Source organism: Mytilus californianus, unplaced genomic scaffold (genome assembly GCF_021869535.1).
Source record: "Mytilus californianus isolate M0D057914Y unplaced genomic scaffold, xbMytCali1.0.p SCAF_2, whole genome shotgun sequence".
Taxonomy (NCBI): Eukaryota; Metazoa; Mollusca; class Bivalvia; order Mytilida; family Mytilidae; genus Mytilus; species Mytilus californianus.
Genome location: NW_026262668.1, coordinates 108,504,760 through 108,522,981, shown reverse-complemented (window position 1 = coordinate 108,522,981; position 18,222 = coordinate 108,504,760).

The window sequence follows — 18,222 nt, the reverse complement described above, 5'->3', positions numbered from 1 at the left end:
TATATATAGTACATATACAATGTATACATAAATTGCCCAACAATATAAATTTATAAACTATTTAGTATGAAATATTAGAATGTTAAAAATATTTACAATGCGACAAAAAATAAACGAAATATTTCGCTAGACAAACTAGCTTCATCGAGCGTGCATTAATCCAGGTGAAATCGGATTCAGATAAGAAACTTTTGAACCTAATTGTACAGTGAATTTCTGCTGTTTAACAAATAAATTCAAAATTTGAATGAAGTGCGAGATTATTTATTGTTGTAGTAAGGTAAGTTTGCAACGTCCATTGGCCAATAATACAGAGATATTAAGGACGATGCTACATAATTAATTATTCTTTCCATTGGGTAATAATTATGCACCACTAATTTCAACTTTTTTGTATTCAAATGAAGCAAAATTCATACAAAACCTTCTCAAAGACAAATTGGAAAAGCGTCTATTCAAGTCCTTTAATTTCACTTTCGGATATAGTGATGATGCACAGTCCCCCAATAATCCGCATTTTAGCGAGCATTTGCATCCAAGTGAACTTTACACTAATGATACTGCTGAAACATGAAGGTCTATCTAATACCTGGATCTTTTTTTTTAATGGCACAGATGGATGTTAGGTAAGACGTGGTTTCACAATATTAGATTTATTAAAACCCTTACCGTAAGGAGGCCGTAATATTACGGCCTCTGTCCAACATACTGTTTTTTTTTGCTCCAACGGCTCTCTATACTTTTAGAGGTCAACTGTATGATATGCATTCCGAAATAGATGCATGTTCCCTCAATCTAACGCTATTATTTTCATGTTTCTTATGTTTAAGTGCAGTTTGAGCAAAAATACGAGCTTCAAAAACATAAATCGAATAAATCAGCTTTTTGTGGAGGGGAGGGCTTCCCTTCGGTTTCTGGCGCACGCAGGTACAGATACCTGAATCTTCCAAATGAGTGTAAACCCGCGGTAATATAGCTAAAGATCGTGTTTATTATTGAAGTAGATAGTGGAACGACTACTTAACAGTTTTTCCCCAAATTGCACCGATTGTAAGCTTGTTTTTGCGTAAACTCCTGAGGGTTTACGCAGTATATATTGGACGACCTCCGTAGTCTTTCGGAACACCGGAAGTCTTTTCGGAATACATCTGTTCTTTTCTATGACCACCTGCGTAATAGGGAGTTAATTTATATAAATAAATATTCATAACCGTTATACGGTTGTTAAAGAGATAAGTGTTTATCGAGACTATATATATTTTTGATATCCTCTGGGACTATTATACTAATATATTTCGTCCTAGATATCCTACATCAGTTAATAGAAGTTGATGTGTGACTGAGTTTTCTGAAGCACAAGCTGTGCTCCAATATGGGATAAGATTTTGAGTGAAAAAAGTGAATGTCAGTGAATAGATAGGGCGTTTTTATGATTTTAAAATTTAACCATTTTAGCGAAATAAAAAAAAAGAGCGCAGTCCATTTAAGCAGCTTTTAAATTCTTAACAGAAAAAAGTACGGCCATACGGTTGCCAGTAATTGCTCACCTCCACCTCATTTGAATTCTAGTGGATAGTTGTCTCTTTGGTAATCATACCGTCGCATTTGTCCATATTTTTTTTATCAATGTTATATGAAAAAAACAATGCCAGTTAATCCTGGAAATTAAGACGAAATTCAAACGGCACCTTTTGTGTTAAATCAGTGAAATAGTATAAGTGTCTGGCCAATTAAATGCAAAATTATGTCATATCAATACAGTTGATTGATGAAAACGCGTTAGACCTTAAAATTATTCTATAGATCTATATAAAACGATTCAAGAACACTGACTTCCTAATTCTTTAAAACTTATGGTCATTGCAATAAACAAAAATGTGATTTGATATATTCCTCGATGTTTGCCATCGAAAACTATTGTAAATAACTACCGGTATGTGGTTTTCGAGAAAAGATTAGCAATATTGTTTACGTACTTATTCAGTGATGATTATCTTATCAAGTCAGAGATCCGTTTGTCTTCTCTTTTGTTGTGGGGAGGGGGGGGGGGGGGGCAGTGGTGGTGAGTTTTCAAAGGGACACTGACCTGTGTCGACTACCCTCTCCAAACAATATAGTTACAAATGGAAAAATCCATTCTTGTGTTTTTGTCATGTGAAACCCCTCCCCAAATAAACCTAGTTAAAACATAATGTAGCAGGTGCTCAGCTTTGTGTCTTATAAGTCTTATAGATGAAGTTTTGGGAATCCCGTCAATTCATTTACAAGGATCGGCCGGAGTTGCGGCAATCTGTATTCATAAGTCAAGTTAGAGGGTCTAGTTGACACAGGCCAAAGGCATGCTTGGCGAAAAAATAGAACGGAATGTTATAAGCAAAATAAAAACACACATAAAAAACCCAGCTCAGTACAAATTATTTATCTTAAAATGAAAATCAATATCCTTATTCAAAGGACAGGCGGTTGCAAAAATAACATTTTTTTTTAAATTGCGTACTGGACATGAACTACATGTATACTGCATTGGCCTTTTCATTCCTGCTTCCTTCTCAGTTTCTATCACACAGCCGTTTAAAACAACAAAGCTACAGCATCTTTTTATTTGGGCTTATTTACAAAAGGACAAGATAGAAATAAAAAAGTGAGATTTGTTTGAAAAAGTATAAAGTTCCGGTTTCATACTGTTTCACTCCAAAAACTTGGTTTGAGTTTGTTGCCCGTGCATGGTATTTATAAATTGATCAAAAATATCCTGAATATGATAGCCAATGACCAAACAACAAAACAACACCAATATTAAAAAAAGAAAACATTAAATGTAATTATCTATAAGTATTTCGGCGAGGAATATGGCATGGTATTGGTTGCAAAAATTTGATATTTTTCATTTAAATGCAATATTTCTTATTTAATTGGTATATATCTTCATTTAAATGCAATATTTTTTTATTTGAATGGTATATTTTTTCATTTAAATGCAATATTTTTTATTCAGATGGTATAATTTTTCATTCAAATGGTATAATTTTTCATTCAAATGGTATAATTTTCGTTCAAATGCAATATTTTTTATTCAGATGGTATAATTTTTCATTCAAATGGTATAATTTTTCATTCAGATGGTATAATTTTTCATTCAAATGGTATATTTTTTCATTCAAATGGTATAATTTTCGTTCAAATGCAATATTTTTTATTCAGATGGTATAATTTTTCATTCAAATGGTATAATTTTTCATTCAAATGGTATAATTTTCGTTCAAATGCAATATTTTTTATTCAGATGGTATAATTTTTCATTCAAATGGTATAATTTTTCATTTAGATGGTATAATTTTTCATTCAAATGGTATAATTTTTCATTCAAATGGTATAATTTTTCATTCAAATGGTATAATTTTCGTTCAAATGCAATATTTTTTATTCAATTGGTATAAAATGTCATTTGAATGCAATATTTTTTGTTCAATTGGTATAGTAGTTTTTTATTTATATGAAATAATTGCATTATGGGAAATTCTTTGACGTCATACGGTCAAATTTGCGACAACGTTTGTGATTGGTCGGTAATTGTTTGGATCTCCCCTTTCTTTCTAAACTTGAGTGACCAAGAATTAAAAAACGCGTCAGAATATCGCCCCTCTAACTAAATTTGGCGTTCGTGCGAGTTTGTGCACTGGCTGTTAATGCCAATAATGGCCAGGACGAGCAAAAAATGCGAGTGACAAGTACTAATAATTAATTTGACACACAACTTGTTCATGGATAGAAACAGATGCCTGCGTGCATGGCAAACACACCTCCAACGAAAACCTTTTCTGAAGAAACTCTCCTACAGTCTACACATTGAAATAAAAAAAAAATACATAGCTAGCCCCCCTCCCCCTTCTAAGTCCAGATACATGTAATCATGACGTTTTTTAGTACTATATCATTTTTTACTTTTCTTGATCCTCAGAAACGTTGCAGGAAGGCACACATGAAAAAAGAATAAAAAGCATCCAGGACGTTACAATTATTTGGACTAAGCCCACTCTTTTTTACTACATGTAGAAAAAAATCACCTAATTACGACAGCAGAACCAGAAACCCACAAGTAGAGACATAAGCTGTTATACTCCGGAACTAATTCTTTAATAAAGACAATTCAGGATAAATTGGAACCAGTTACTAACCCATGTTACAACAATAGTCCTATGACATAGGACCTCACTATATGAGGCGTGAACTTCATATTTAATACTATCTATAATATATGCTCTCATGTCTTATGCTGCAAATCATTTTACATTTAGAATTCGTTGCTGAGCTTTTTTTTACTGTTCTCGTCTCCGAATCCCTTACATAGATTTTTTTCAAGCCCCCGGCACAGTAGTTCAATAATTACTATATGTCTTTGCATAAATAAGTATGCAGGGCATATTTCAAAACATATTTTATCTTCAGGACTTTTAAATGATTTACTTTTCAATATTGCATTGGGAAGGGGGGTATACAAGTTTATTTTGTGACACATTATATAATATAATTAGGTATCCAACAAATTATATGATTGTACGTTTAGCTATTATCTAGACCCGTACAAAATGTATATAATTAGGCACATTTAACAGGGGCGGACCCAAAACCTCGGTGTCTAGAGGGAGGGGGGAGTAGGTTCAAATTTAGATATTTGTATAGAGATGTATATATGCGAGTATTGGCAGTAATGGTTATGGTGTGTGTGTGAGGGTAGGGGTTTCAGATCAAAGATCGTTTCTATAATTCTATATCTTTTAGTTTTTACCATTTCACTCTATTCTTTATCCTTTGATCTCTATTATATTTGTCCTAAACATGCGTGACATATTTGCCACTGGACATAAGGCAACCAAAAGTCAATCAGCGTATTCTGTATATTTCATCATTTCTTTATTATGTTATCTATAGGTTTGGTCCCGCCCCTTATCTATTTTTTTTGCACATTAGGGACGACATCATAAGTTCAATGTAGGATTAAAAAAAACTTAATTCATATAGTTTTTTTCACTGACCCCCTTGCTTGTTCAGGAAAACACGAGTTAAGAAGTCACGTATATAATATAAAAATGAAGAGATGGAATATGATTGCTAATAAGGCAACTATCCACCGGAGTTCAAATATGAAGTGGATGTAAGCAATTATATATAAGATAAGATAAGATAAGAAAAAATTATTTTAATTCGGGTTACATGAAATACTACAAACATAAGCTCTGTAGAGCTTTTTGCCGTCATGTAGACAAATGCTTTTTGTAGACAATCGTAAGGCCTTCAACAATGACAAAAACCTGATACTGTAAAGTCGTCTATAAAAGGCCCGACATGAAAAGTGTGAACAATTCAAACGAACAAAGTAACAGCCTAATTATACATAACAAAACAATTTACAAAATATCAAATATGAGTCGAGACAGGAACCAACGACAACCACTAAACTTCAGGCTCCATCCCTGGGACAGGCAAATAAAGAATATGGCAGGGTGGATATAAAAACGAAGATGTGGTATGATTGCAAATGAGACAACTCTCCACAAGAGATCAAATGACACAGAAATCAACAGCTATAAGTCACCGTACGGCCTTCGAAAATAAGCAAAGCCTACACCGCATTGTCAGCTATAAAAGGCCCCGAAATCAAAAATGTAAAACAATTCAATCGAGAAAACTAACGGCCGAATTAATGTACAAAAAAATGAACGAAACACAAATATGTATAACAAAGCAACAAACGGCAACCACTGAATTACAGGCTCCTGACTTGGGACAAGCACATACATACAGAATGTGGCGGGGTTAAACATGTTAGCGGGATCCCAATCCTCCCCCTAATCTGGAACAGCGGTGTATCAGTACAACAACATGTTTGTGATCAACCCAACAGTACAATAAAATAACAACCTGCACAAATCAGCAAATTAACTCAAAAGATCGGTACGAGACACATAAAAAAACTAACATTAAGACAATAGACACAAAGCACCGACATAAGATCATTTGCAATTACTGGAAGTTTGCTCAAACCTAATTACAACTGGTACTGAAATAAATCTTGTTCTCCCAGACTGAGTTATCAATCAGTACACAACGCGCGGCAAAGGATTTATTAAAAAAAAAGAAAACAGTCTGAGAAACGTCTGGTTTACGTTGTATATAGATATAAGAAGATGTGGTATGAGTGCCGATGAGACAACTCTCTATCCAAGTCATAATTTGTAAATGTAAACCATTAAAGGTCAACGTACGGTCTTCAACACGGAGCCTTGGCTCAAACCGAACAGCAAGCTATAAAGGGCCCCCAAAAAATTAGTAGTGTAAAACCATTCAAACGGGAAAACCAACGGTGTCTAATCTATTTAAAAAAACCGATATACTTGCATATAAATCCATATACAATGAAACGGTTTTTGAAAAGTGGACCGAACGTTTTGACCATCGAAATTTTGCAATAGAAATACTAGTTATGATCACAAGATTTAAACAGCCAGTGCATGACTCGCACGAACGTTAGATTTAGTAAGAGGGGCGATATTCTGACGCGTTTTTTAATTCTTGGTCACTCATGTTTAGAAAGAAAGGGGAGAAATCCAAACAATTTCCGACCAATCACAAACGTTGTTGCAAATTTGACCTTATGACGTCAAAGAATTTCCCATAATGCAATTATTGCATATAAATAAAAAACTACTATACCAATTGAATAAAAAATATTGCATTCAAATGACATTTTATACCAATTGAATAAAAACTATTGCATTTGAATGAAAATTATACCATTTGAATGAAAAATTATACCATTTGAATGAAAAATTATACCATTTGAATGAAAAATTATACCATTTGAATGAAAAATTATACCATTTGAATAAAAAATATTGCATTTAAATGAAAAAATATACCATTCAAATAAAAAAATATTGCATTTAAATGAAGAAATATACCAATTACATAAGAAATATTGCATTTAAATGAAAAATATCAAATTTTTGCAACCAATACCATGCCATAGAGGAAAAAACTAAAATTTGCTTCCGCAATTTGCAGATTTAACATTGTTGTTATGATATTTAGAGTAGTTATATGTATATAAATCATTTTATATATATATATATAAACAAGTTTGATACGTTTAAAAAAAAATGGTTTAAGTTTGGGATTATCAAAAAAGTGAGCAGCTTAGAATTTTTAACTATTTTCAAACTGGTTACAAAAACAAATAATCATGATTAATTGATTAAATTTCTTCACATTTGCATTTGAACTTTAGCCTGAAAACTAACTCTTTTCTAAAAAAAACCCAGCACCTTAGAATGGAACATCCAGTGGGTGACTTAGCATGTTGTCTTTAGGGAGAGAGGAGATAAAAAAAATGATTCCTTTAACAAGAATATTTCACTCCACATTGAACAATAGTTACATTAAGTAAACAATCAATGTCAGTTTCTAGTTCTTATCAAACAAAAATAATATAAAACAATACATCTTTATTAAACAATTATCTGATATTTAATGCCAAACAAGCATTTGGGTTTACGATTGCATTTCTTTTTTTAAAGAAAGCAACGTGTTACTTCTTTTAATTGCTCTAAACACTGTTAATATAACTTAACAGAAAACGAACTGCAGTTTGTTTTAGAGTGCCTGCCCTCTTTATAATTTACCAAGATAAGAATTTTTAGAAAATTTATTTCAAAAGTTTCCAAATCTGAGAAACATTAGTAGTATACATATGTAAATGCTCTTTTGTTCCGACGTTGGAAAGTTCCGGGCGGAAAGAACTAACTAGCCGAAAAGTTCCGGAGGAACTTATTAACTAGTTACTTTGTTCTTCCTCTGGTTTAAAAGTTCCACCGGAACAAAGTGACTAGTTGAAATGTTCCAACGGAACATATCAACTAGTTGGAAAGGTCCTTTTTGCCAAATTAGTCAAAACCGGAACTAACAAACTAGCCCAAAAGTTCCAACGGAACTTATCAACCAGGCAGAAAGTTCCATTTGGAAAATTGATGCAAAGTAAAAGCGCAACATATTATATTTGAAGCTTTCAAAGGGAAACCAAGATACTGATTACAAAAGTCAAAAGGAACTTATCAACTAGCCACAAAGTTCCTCTTTGGCAAATAAGTCAAAACCGGAACTAACAAACTAGCCCAAAAGTTCCAACGGAATTATCAACCAGTCACAAAGTTCCATTTGGAGAATTGATGCAAAGAACCACATGAGGAGGGGGGTATTCTTCCCTCTCTTGAGGGTACTATGAATACTAAATTTGCATGATAATGCAATTTATTCCGTTTTATGTGAGCTATGAAATACAACTTAAATTGTGCATATTTGTCCCCAAAGAAACCCCTTTCAGTGCGTTGGGTATTCTTGTAAATTAATGATTTGCTCTTATATATACTGATACTCATTCTTCCCCCTCTTTCTACAAAAAGGACGAAATATGGTATATTCGGAACGATGTAACTAGTTGTTCTGTTCCGCCAGAACTATTCAACTAGCTACATTGTTCCGGGACTTTTCAACTAGCTACATTTTTTCCCGGAACTTTTCGACTGCACTCGGAATAAAACAACTAGTTGGAAAGTTCCATCGGAACGAAATTACTAGTTGAAAAGTTCCGCCGGAACAAAGTAACTGACGGAACATAGTGGCTGTTATATATAACAGTTCTTTAGGCCCCAACACCCCCATATGTGGGGGTTATAAAATTTTCTTTTGTGTTTTTTTTCCTAAATAGATTTGGGGGTTATAACATTCTTTTAATTTGTTCTTAAATAGGTTTGGGGGTTATACAATTCCTATGTTATTTTTCTCAAATAGGTTTGGGGGTCTACCTGTACTATTTTAAACATAGATATATCGAGGGGTGGTATATATCACCTTGTCTCAAGAATAAGTCGATCTGATGAACTTTAATTTAAGGGAATCTTACAAATCATTTTCAAGTTATATTTCTAATCAATCAGACTGACTTCAAATTACGAAGAAAAAAACAAATCATATAATTGCCTTTGTTATTTTCATAAATAGGTTTGGGACACCTGTTCTATTTTAAAAATAAACCCTTCAAAACATGTGAATTAGTGATAATGATCAAGTGTAAAATCAACAGATTAATGACAGAAAAATGAAAAAAATAGAAAAATTCACGTTCTTTGTATTTATAATGCCCTCCTTAAGTTCCGAACATTCATTGATATCATGGCTATCAATAGATTTGGATTTGTAATCGAAATGATTTGTATTAACACGTTAGTATATTGCCTCGATTAAATATATTTCAAATATGTGTGTTTGAGTGATTATAATTATCATTTGAAGATTTATTTTGATAACGATAGATCTATATGTTGTTTTTATTTATAAACATACGCAATGTATATAAAGAACTAAATACTGCTTATTTTATATATTTAATTTATAAAACAAATATAAAAAGTGAATACTGTGAAATTATAAGTCATTTTAATACATAACATAGGCCGTGTTCACATTAAGCTTAACTCAGTGTGGTGTATAATGATAATAATAAAAATAATAATAATAATAATAATAATAAATTCTTTATTTTCAGAAGGTAACACAGATAACAAAACAGTTAATCCACCCCATGGCCTTCTACATCTACATGATATATTTATACATACACAAAGATAAACAAAACAAAATGCTATTACACTACATGTGTACAAGATCACATATATAGTACAGATAGACCAATACCACTGACACGAAAAAAGTATGACTACAGTAAAGTTAAAGCATTTTAACTACAAAAAGTTCTCTTCTTGTATCTTTAAGAGATAAGATTGACTGTTTGCTTAAAAAATATTTACACTTTTACTTTCTTTCAAATTTAAAGGCAAAGAATTCCACAACAAGGTTCCAGAATACTTAAAAGTTCTTATACCATAATTAGTTCCATATCGTTGAACGAATATATTATTTTGGGTAGATGATCTTAATGCATATTTATTAACAGTTGAACAGCTTGAAAATAGTTCAGATAAATATCCAGGTGCTAGATTATTCATACACTTTTATATTATCACTGCCATAAAATATTTAATTCTATTATAAATACCATGTATAGCATTTTAAAGTGCATGGAAAGCCATGTACTATGAAAATTAGAAGGGAAAAAAATGACTTTTCATTGGACGAGAAGGGGTGAGTGTGTTCTAATGTGAAACCAGTGTTCATTACATGAAACTAATTGTAAACAGGTTTACAGTACGCAACGTTTGGTGTGAACACAGCCTTAGTCTTCAATGGCACTGGCTTGTATGGCCGATTTAACCTATTAATATATATTTATTTGAATATTGTTTATTTTGATTGCTCTGTGTTTGTTTTTAACACTTTTTCAATTTTGCAGAATTTATTGTCTTCGATTTGTATTTTTGGAGTTCAAATTAGTAGAACAATCCACTTATTCCTTTTCCGTGGTAATCTCTGGTGAGACAAAATTAAGATGTCATATATCCTCCAAAATCTTCCCGATATCGTTAATACCTCACCATATAAAAATAAGAAGTGCACTTTTTGTCATATTTACGCGGACCAAAATTACTCAAATATGCAAGTCTTACTTGATTTCCAATTTAGTACGTATAGCTTAAATGTTGTTTTTGTTTTTACTTTTTAGAATATGTCTTGACCTCCGAGATATTTACTTCCATTCGCGACATGTTATTGGCAGAGCTATGCACTGTTTATTTGCACGATGTATATAAAGAACAATACGCTGCTTATTCTATATTTTTATTGATAAAATATATATAAAAGTGAATAATGTACAATTATGAGTCATTATAAAACATGTATAGTCTTCAGTGTCATGTTGTTTGAGGTACGAATAAACGGAATTGTACGGTAACCGTATCCATTTGTAACCGTTTGAAATTCGTCTATATAGATATGTACGAACATTAGCGATACGTTTTTCCGTTATGGGTTTTATAACACGCTTGGGCAACGATGCCTTTACCTCATTTAAGGCATAAAATTGAGTTATTTCTTGCTCTCTAAAAACTGATTGAACCGGATTGCCTTGAACTCCGATCTCGTATCCGTTCTTATTCTATTATGGAACTCTTCCAGCTTTGAATATGTCTTAAAATGCACTTCCCAGGGATTCGCCTTTTTTATCTTTTAAATTACGTAGCCATAGGTACTTTGAAAACACATCAATGGTTACCAATACGTATCTTTATTCTTTCTTTTTTGTATTTTGTAAATTTAACATTATCCATGAGATCGTTTGACCACTGGTATCTATATACTGGCAACTATAATTTCCGTTCTATTCCATAGTCTTCTTTATGGTCGTTGTAAACTGTAATGCCCCAGCTTTGTAATCATTTTCGTATTCTATATTTACTAAGTTTGTATTTCCCTTCTTTTAGTACGTAATTATGAAAATTTACATAGTCCAGACAAGCTAACAGGATTTGACGGATTAAAGTAAATGTCCTTTAGATATTTCTCCCATACAGACACGTTGACAGCACAAGTGTGTATGTTGGTATGATGAAGTCTTTTGCGTACATTAATCTTCTTCCTCCTCCTCAGTTTCGTCACTATCACTTTCCTAGTCATCGTCGTCGTTATCATCATTTTCACTATTCATTTTAAAGTAATCCTCATCGAATAACTCATTAAATTGATCCCGATTTTTCCTTGGAATTCGCTGGATTGCAGTTTTGTAATTTTTATCGTCCTCAAATACATCCTGGATTTGTCGTACAATGTCAGAGTGTACATTACCTTCCTTCAGGGGTACGACTAGTTTTAACAAATCAGTATATATAACGTTTAAAAAACTGACTTTGAACAAGAGGGGTTATTTTACTATATATATATTGCATTGCTCAACGGCGTCGTCCTCATTCATATACTTGTCATATTTCTTTTCCCAATATCTTTTGTCGTACCAATAGCTGTATTTAATATGGTTTTGTATCCTTCGTTTTCGTCTCTATTGCCGTCTTCAATTTCACTACTATCATTAGAGTCACTATCATATTCATCCCATTTAGGGTTTGACTTTTAAGAAGGATTTTTCGTCATATAGGTTTTCGTCGTCTCTTTTCCTCTTCAAAGATTCGTTTTCAGGACAACATTGCTTGATATGTCTTTGTAGATCGTGCATGCTGTCAAGCACTACTCCGCAATCGTCACAAGATGGCATATTTTTTTTTACATCTGCTTACTATGATCGTCCACGTAGGAATACGGTATGGCTAAATGCTGGTCTATTTTAATAACATTTGAAGCAGGAATGACGTAATTGCTTTTTGGGGTTTGTTGCTGTAATACGTTAGAAAGAAGTCGATTCGATTCTGATATAGTTGGATTTAATCCAGAAGAAGATATCCAAATGGTTTACTAGTTGATTCTTCAAATTTTTCTAAAAAGTATTGTTTCTTTTCCCGGATACATTTGTCTGCTTAACGTCATTATCAGTGTTTATCTACAGGGTTGTTAAATAAAACCAAGTAATGACAATTACTTCTCTGTGTAGGTTCTTTACTGAAGTAAAGATTTTGATTCAATACTACAACTGATAGATTTCTATGGTGGCTTCCTTCTGTAAACAAGTCAGTGATTCTAGGATCTTTAGCTGATGTCGATATCAAATCGTCCGAAACTATTATATGTCTTACACTTGGATCAATACAGCTATCTTTCTCTAAATCAACTGGTATCCCTTGTATACATTCAACATGTGGTTTAACAGTCCTTTGTATTTCGTCGTAGAGTGTCTGCCAACGTCTGTATAGCCATATTATTCTCTGTACAGTGGGCTAAATAAATCGTGAATTCTGAAGGAGTTGTTTCACGAATATGTTTTTCCACAAGATGTATGTCCACTCACTGGTGTCATGCCAAAAAATGACTTACATGTCCCCGTCTTTCCACCAACAATACGGTAAGGTCGACGTTTAATGGTCGCACATTTTCCTTAAATTCTGAAACTGATATAAATTGAAAAACTAACAGTATTATCTATTTACTTACATGATATGCACACATATGAAACAAACATTTAGCTTAATTGGGTAAACAGCTAGGAAATTACGAGGGTCAATTTCAAGTTTGTATTGCTACTTTATACTTTGATTGTAACAATGGAATACTTACCCATAAATCAAAACGTTTTTAACCTATTTTAGCTGTTTTATTTATAAAGGATGTTAATTTGGAACCATATCTGACAAATGTGTATATTTATAAAAAAAAAAACTAACCTTTTTTTTCTTAGTTTGCTCAAGTAAACAACAAACTAGGATGCGGTATTCAGTACTTAGGTGAAACCGGACGCTATTTATCTAAACGCACGCAAGAACACCTTTGTCGTTTTAGAAGACCCCATAAATTTAAAAGTATCATTTGTCAACACCTTTAGAAGTAGTAAATAAGCAGCCTGGGGAATCGCATCCAAAATTTGTACGATCACGGAAAATAATTGAATTAAATTGGATTAAAAAATTACAGACAGTCTATGTGTCTTTTTGTTTTTGGGATGCACAAGTACCTGTCCACGTCCATGCACTTTGTGTTTTTGTTAGATGTATTTCTTTGTGTTTTTGTTAGATGTATTTCTATTTGTATCCAACTGATGAGTTAAGCCTTTTTCAACTGATTTTTATAGTTTGTTCTTATATTGTACTGTTACACCACTGTCCCAGGTTAGGGGGGGGGGGGTTGAGCGCTCACAAACATGTTTAATCTCCCGCCACATTCTTTATGTGCCTGTCCCAAGTCAGGAGCCAGTAGTTCAGTGGTTGTTGTTGGTTCATGTCTGTCATATTTATTTTTCGTAAACTGTTTTATTATAAATTAGGTCGTTAGTTTTCTCAATTGAATTGTTTCATATTTTTCATGTCGGGGCCTTTTATAGCCGACCACGCGGTATGGGTTTTTCTCATTGCTGAAGGCCGTACGGTTTCCTATAATTGCTTACATCCACTTCATTTGAATTTTGGTGGATAGTTGTCTCATTGGCAATCATACCACATCTCCTTATTTTTATATCCTCTCTGTCTTAATGATGATATCATGGGAATTGGTAATATATCAAGAACCGATTCTGTTAACATTTTTGGATATAGTTTCTAAAACTGTTCGTAAAATCGCAATCAGAGAAAATTTCAAAAAACTTTAAGAACCATTTCAAATAGTAATATGGAACGATATTTTTAAGAGAAAAGTAGTGTATGCATCAAAATATAAAAAAAAAAATCATGTTTGTTTACATTTTCATTTCTTTGAAATTTCGATGAACAATCTGCCTTTTGTAGTTTTGTAAAAACCTGTGTAGTTTATAATTTGATTTTTCTCGGATAGTCATACTGATCATAATGTTGAACCATTTTGACAGACAGTACTTAGCCACCGTTACTTATTCTTTCACGATCATTTTTCTCGATATACCGAATGACAGCCGTGTTAGATGCCAGAGATAATACGGTAAACATAGGCAAGTTTATAAAACTGACGTTGCTCAAGACCACCTGAACATATTGGGGGTTTCACTATTCTATCAATCCATAAGGGAAAACTTGATGACCGAGCAAAGAATAATAGCGTGTACATACATTGAAAAACACATAATGTCCGGTTTGTAAGCATGTCGTTCAGCATGATTAAGCTCAGAAACGATTTCCTTTTAGATTTGTCACTGTTATATAAAGATAATTTATCTCCGCATAGCTGATTTTTACACATCACTTGATATTTGTTATACTTCACCTTATATGTATTCTTTGTCAATTTTCATCAAGTCACCTTACCTGTCAGTCATTCATTCTTTTGATTTTATTACAGATTTGAATAGTCAACTGATATGTTTTATACACTATTGTGAATTATTGACAACAGATATGGATATTTTACAATTATTGGATTGTTCCAAACGTGTTTTAGTCATTGGTGACGTCATATTGGATAGATATATCAACGGGAGATGTGACCGTGTAGCTCCTGATATCGCTGTTCCAGTTTTAACCACATTAAACAAGGATTATGAACTAGGTGGAGCTGGAAATGTCGTTTGCAATTTGATAGAGATGTGTTTTTCTGTTGAGTTTGTCACAATTATCGGTGAGAAAGATGAAGCTATAATCAATTTACTAAAGGATAAAGGCATACGTGAAGACGGTATTTTAAGATGTCCAAATTACCGTGTTAAGGTTGTCTCAAGATACTTTGCCAATCGACATCAATTTTTGCGAGTAGACAAGCATGTTGATAGTAAAGTAAAAGACCTAACTGAAAACAGACTTCGAGACCTCATAAAGAACAAGATGACTACTGTAAAGTACGATGCTATTGTTTTGTCTGATTACAGAAAGGGAGTTTTTTCTGAAAAGACAACAAAAGAGATAATTTCTGGAGCAAGTGTTCTAGGAATTCCCACCATTGTTGATCCGAAAAGAGGAAACTATCAACGATTTCAAGGGGCAACCTATATAAAACCAAACAAAGAAGATGTAAGTTACTTTATGGACAATTGTGTTGTTACAGAGAGCAACATACCCATGATATGTAAATTATTTTGCGAACGTTTCAATATAGAATATTGTATCTTAACACTAGCCGAAGATGGAATAGCCTTCTACAAGAAAGATGAGAGCGATGGCCTCATCTTTGGTGTTCTCCCTACAATAAAAAATGTGGATGTAGTTGATGTATGCGGTGCTGGGGATACATGTCTAGCTGCTATCGTATTCGGAGTATGTCATCAATGGCCATTAGACAAGACATGTAACTTTGCAAACATTTGTGCAGCTAACGTTATAGAAAAATATGGGACAATACCTGTTAGGATGCTAGATATAATTCATAGAGTAGTGTACAGCCAAAAGGAACTTGTTAACATAAGGCGTCTTATTCCAAAAGAATCAACCATTGTCTTAACTACAGGGTGTTTTGATTTATTACATGAAGGTCATATAGAATCTCTTCGACAAGCAAAAGACCTTGGTGGTCTTTTATTTGTGGCCTTAAATTCGGATATATCCGTGAAGAAAAACAAGGGAGACAAAAGACCAATCATACCTGAAAAAGATCGCTTAACTATGATTATGGCTACAAAGTATGTAGATTTTGTTGTCATGTTTGATGAGGAAGTTCCGTTTTGGATTGTAGACACCCTAGACCCAGATATTTTTGTGAAGGGTCCTGATCGTACAGAGGCCGATCTACGAAAGCGTTTTCCAGACATTAAACAACTACACATTACAGACAGTAAAGGTATATCAACTTCCGGTATTATAGAGAAAATAAGAAAATTATGACCATTTGTTAACCACTTTCCGCAAAGGTGTCATGCAAAGGTGTATGCGTGTAACTGTTGAAGAGCTATATGACAAAAAAGCACCTAAAAATAATAGCTAAATCCATCTAAGGTCAACTTTGCCTGAGGGAGTTGAGACCTTAGTTTCTTGATAATTTATAAATTAATAAACGGAAATTTTAGAAATGTATGTTATCAATCATGACAGTATGTTATCAATCATGACAGTATGTTATAACTCATGTCAGTACAGTTGAACATGTGACTCCGTATATGTAATGACCACTGAGGTGATGGGAACTAATAGTCCACCAGCAGCGGTATCGACCCAGTATTGTTAAATATAACTAATTTGATTTGTTCAGGGAGAGTCACATGTTCAACTGTATTTTAGAGGTAGACCGAAAACGGCAAATAGAAAAGTGATATAGGACAGTTATATTTTTAAAATATAAACTCAATACTTTGTGATGCAATCATTACAACCAATCAAATGAATGTTTGCCCTATTTCCAGCGTATTAATTATAATAACATAACAATTGAAGTCTTTGTTTGAGGTCAATAAGAGTATATATCGACCAAAGGAAGAATATCAACCTCGGACTTTGTCCTCTGTCTATATACTTCTTTCATGTCGATTTATCCTCGAATCGACCACATTCAAAGGCCCTATTATAAACTGTATAATATATCTTTTTGAGTTTTTGGAGTTCTGGAATTTGTGTTTTGTTAGCTTGCTACTCAGGAGTTTCTGATTTTCTTGAGACAAACTCTTATCAGTCAGTGTTATCTTCAGCGTGATCTTAAATGATTTATAAAGGTCGCTATCAATAACTAGTCGATTCTTATCAGAAGTCTGTGTCAGAGAGAAACCGTAAATATATTTCCCTGATATTTTACATTCTTTCAATTTTAACTCTCATCATCTGCCTTTATCGTTGGGTATAAAAAATGTATTATAACAGCCTTTCAAATAGTTGATTCTATATTTAGAGAAGTACATGAACGCAAAATCTCAAACAGTTAACATTTGAATGGAATGGAACTTGGTAGTCTACCTTTATTCCAGGCAACGTACTATGTTTTAGGGATACATTTTCGATATCTAACTTACTAATTTTCTCCATTTTGTGGTGTCTGGATAGTAGTTTCAATGAAGTTTGCATGTTCGATGGTCTTCACCACTAAAATGTCAATATTTAAAAATTCTCCATGATTTTATGTAGTACCTTTTATATATTAACATAATTTTTTAATTCATCTAAAAACTAAGGTTGCAAACCCCAGAATGAAAGACCACTATTAATGTGTTATACCTTATTTCGCTATGTTGCTCATTATGTATTATGAATAGCTGTCCATCCTGTATGCTCTGAGTTTTCCGGATGAAAGTAAAACAGAATTTATAATTGTAGAAAGTAACTACATGATTAATGGATTCATGTGTTGTTTTCGCTGCGTTGAGTTGAAAACTACAGTAAAAATTGAAGTATTACGACATTTGGCAAAATCACCTGATAGAGTTTGTTGCTGTGAATTCTTATATACTTAGCAGATAAGTCGTGGTTTCCAATGAGAGAATATAAAATGTATTAATACTTTCCATTGTTTCTTGTAGTAAATGTCCTTTAAAACTACGAAAGTAGAAAGGAGACATTTGTTATTATTGCCAGAAAAAAATATTACACATGTCATTATAGGAAATTGATGTTATTTATAAATTCCATATGAGATTTGGATTATATTTAAATGATTTAATAATCGTACGGTTTATCCTAGTATATTTGTCCTTAAATCTGAATCATGAAAACTTATTTTCGTTTTAACTCGATACTTTCTAAAACTACAAATTGCAAACACCGAAGAAATTATCATGATTCTGCGCAATAACCT